Source organism: Petromyzon marinus, unplaced genomic scaffold (genome assembly GCF_048934315.1).
Source record: "Petromyzon marinus isolate PM22_M1 ecotype Great Lakes invasive population unplaced genomic scaffold, UKy_Petmar_22M1.pri1.0 PM_G_Scaffold_14, whole genome shotgun sequence".
Lineage (NCBI taxonomy): Eukaryota > Metazoa > Chordata > Hyperoartia > Petromyzontiformes > Petromyzontidae > Petromyzon > Petromyzon marinus.
Genome location: NW_027422695.1, coordinates 2,319,609 through 2,322,994, shown reverse-complemented (window position 1 = coordinate 2,322,994; position 3,386 = coordinate 2,319,609). Strand labels below are relative to the sequence as shown.

Here is a 3,386-nt window from a genome sequence, read left to right as displayed (position 1 = left end):
ACAAAACTACAATTCGTGTTGTAGAGAATGTACCTCCTCCTATACGTGTAACTTTTAAGTGGTATGCCTTGTAACTGATGAATGATCCGAGCGTGCTCCCTATTTCAAAGACGAGTTGCTCCAGAGGCAGACGCTTCGTGAAACACAAAAACAGCCTTTGACCTGTATCACAAGAACAACGGGTCTCACCTGAGTTCTCTGTACAGGTTACTTCCAAAACACACACACACACTTTGTCCTAACATCACTTAATCAATGTTTGACCCTCACAGAAAAAATGTTCCATGCACGCGCACAGTCAGACAAGTATTAATTCTAAATTATTGACGGGCATATTAAGAACATTGCATTACTGCAGCGAAATTGACTGCATCACGTTACATCGTATTAACAATAAGCTATTTTACAAATACGCACTGTCTACTTAACAGTGTATGTACAACGTACTATTGTTGCGTCATTCAAAACGAGTAGGCCGTTGCATGCTGGCGTCTGGGTCAAAATGTAGCAAATTCTAAACATTACACTACAAATAGATCACGGCGTTTCGATGGCAACAAGCAATCGTCATCAGGTGGGACAAGCACAGCAGCAATAAGAAACTGCTGGAGTAGGCGCCTACTACTTCAGCAGTTTCTCTTGCTGTGGTTGTCCCACCTGATGACGATTGCTTGTGTTGTGATCTAAACGCCATGATCTGTTATGTTTCTACCCACGTGGTGACTTTACCGAAAGAACTCAAGAGTGTGGATTCCTGCAGTCACGAAAGCTTCGAATCAAGATTGCCTACAAACTACACAACTGAGATGACGCATCAATCATCGCCCCCTACTGACAGGCTCTTGTCCACATGCAGGCTGGTGCAGGGCCACCACCCTGTGCCACACAGGGGTAGCTGCTACTTGGGGATGCTCTTCGATTGTTTCAGACGAGGTACGACACAAAACTCGGAGATGCCGAGGCGGTTAAGCAAGCGCCGAGTAAATGCAATTATTATAACATAGTGAATGCTTGGGAGCTTATTGTCTCTCGCTCCTGGTTAGAGATCTACCCAACCCACAGGTCCACAAAGACTGGCCGCTCTTACTCTGCAGGTTGAACCTAGGAATTGAGTGTTCAACTTCACATTCTTGTCATTAAAGGCCTGTGACAAAGGTGCATCTATTGTAGCGACATCGTCTCTGGCTTACACATCTACTGGGTCTCCACTTGACTTTGTATTGTCTAGGAGCAAGTCCACCCACACCTCCACTTCCACAAACTGCTGGGAGTTGCCTCGCTCTGCCTCAGTCAGAATTCTCCTCCTGCTTCACGTTCCCTCCATCGATGTGAAGGTCCAATTTTGGAGTTGAATCTTCATCTTCACATTTCACCTCCACTTCTTCCCTCTTCACCATCACTTCTTCCCTCTTCACCATCACCTCTTCATATTTCACCTCGATACCTTTAAAAGTGTCCAAGCTGGGATTTTCTTCCGGTTCGTGTCTCATGAGGGATGGGCATATGGTGGCACTTTGACTTTCACAAGCTGATTTCAGACTCCACTACTTGTGGATCTTCTGATGCTTCTGTGTTTTCTGGTGTACTTGAAGATTTTATGAATGTGCAAACACCTTCCCGCAGAGTGCACCTGAAGGGTTTCTCTCCCGTGTGAGTTCTCTGGTGTACTTTAAGATGTGATGACTGTGCAAACATCATCCCACACAGAGTGTACCTCAAGGGTTTCTCTCCTGTGTGTGTTCTCTGGTGTGTTACAAGAGGAGATGACTGTGCAAACGCCTTTCCACACACACTGCACTTGAAGGGTTTCTCTCCCGTGTGTGTTCTCTGGTTTACTTTAAGATGTGATGACTGTGCAAACATCATCCCGCACAAAATGCACCTGAAGGGTTTCTCTCCCGTGTGTGTTCTCTGGTGTCTTTGCAGATTTGATGAATGTGTAAACGCCTTCCCACACATCGTGCACCTGAAGGGTTTCACTCCCGTGTGTGTTCTCTGGTGTGTTACAAGAGCAGATGAACATGGAAACGCCTTCCCACACACACTGCACTTGAAGGGTTTCTCTCCCGTGTGTGTTCTCTGGTGTATTACAAGAGCAGATGAACGTGGAAACGCCTTCCCACACACACTGCACTTGAAGGGTTTCTCTCCCGTGTGTGTTCTCTGGTGTTCTACAAGAGTAGATGAATGTGCAAACGCCTTCCCACACACACTGCACCTGAAGGGTTTCAATCCCGTGTGTGTTCTATGGTGTATTACAAGAGCAGATGAACGTGCAAACGCCTTCCCACACACAGCGCACTTGAAGGGTTTCTCTCCCGTGTGTGTTCTCTGGTGTTTTTGCAGATTTGATGAATGTGCAAATGCCTTCCCACACACAGTGCACTTGAAGGGTTTCTCTCCTGTGTGTGTTCTCTGGAGGGTCTGAAGAACTGATGGCTATGCAAATACCTTCCCAGACACAGTGCCCTTAAAGGGTTTCTCTCCTGTGTGTATTCTCTGGTGTACTTGAAGATGTGGGGACTGTGAAAATGCCTTCCCACACACAGTTCACTTGAAGGGTTTCACTCCTGTGTGTGTTCTCTGGTGTGTTACAAGAGCAGATGAACGTGCAAACGCCTTCCCACACACACTGCACTTGAAGGGTTTCTCTCCTGTGTGTGTTCTCTGGTGTTCTTTAAAAACAGATGACCGTGAAAATGCCTTCCCACACACAGTACATTTGAAGGGTTTCTCTCCTGTGTGAGTTCTCTGGTGCCGTGTTAAGTTTCCAGTCCGGTCCGTGCTGTATGCACGCTGGTCGCATTGTTGACTTGTCGTACCGAGCTGCTGCCTTTGCTCCATGAAACCAATTCTGCATAGGAAGCGTCAGAGGAAGCCTCAGCTGCAGACAGAAAATAAGAATATCCACGCCGTTTACAAGTCAGTTTCGAGGCACAGAGGAATGCATATATACACAGTGACTTACACGTCTATACTTATTACTATATTCATGATGTAGTGAACACGTTTCCCAAATTCATCACGAGAGGGGAAATGTCATAAATATGCCTGGAAGCCCTCATATCTGCAAAATGAATGTTAACCCAAAACTCCGAGCACACAATTTCGGCTGTCTGACTACAAAGGAATATTTATGAAAGCTAAATTCGGCTGACATAGCAAAGGGTGTTGAAAACAATACTATTTCTGTTGTGCAGAAATGCATTAATTAACGTTCAATTGCAACTCAGGTGTGAATTCAGGCTCATATGTCCTTGAATGCTGGGGATGAACAGTTCCGACTTCAGCTGCATGTGTGTGCTGTGTTCACCTCCTGTTTCCATTCTTATAAAGAGTTACAGAGGAAAACAAAAATAAACTATTGTTTTGATAAAACCTCCGTG

General features: G+C 45.6%; 1 pseudogene; it reads right to left on the bottom strand.

Moving 5' to 3' along the window:
* Window positions 1-1,595: 1,595 nt before the first annotated feature.
* Window positions 1,596-2,880, bottom strand: LOC142910249 (uncharacterized; annotated as a pseudogene).
* Window positions 2,881-3,386: the final 506 nt, after the last annotated feature.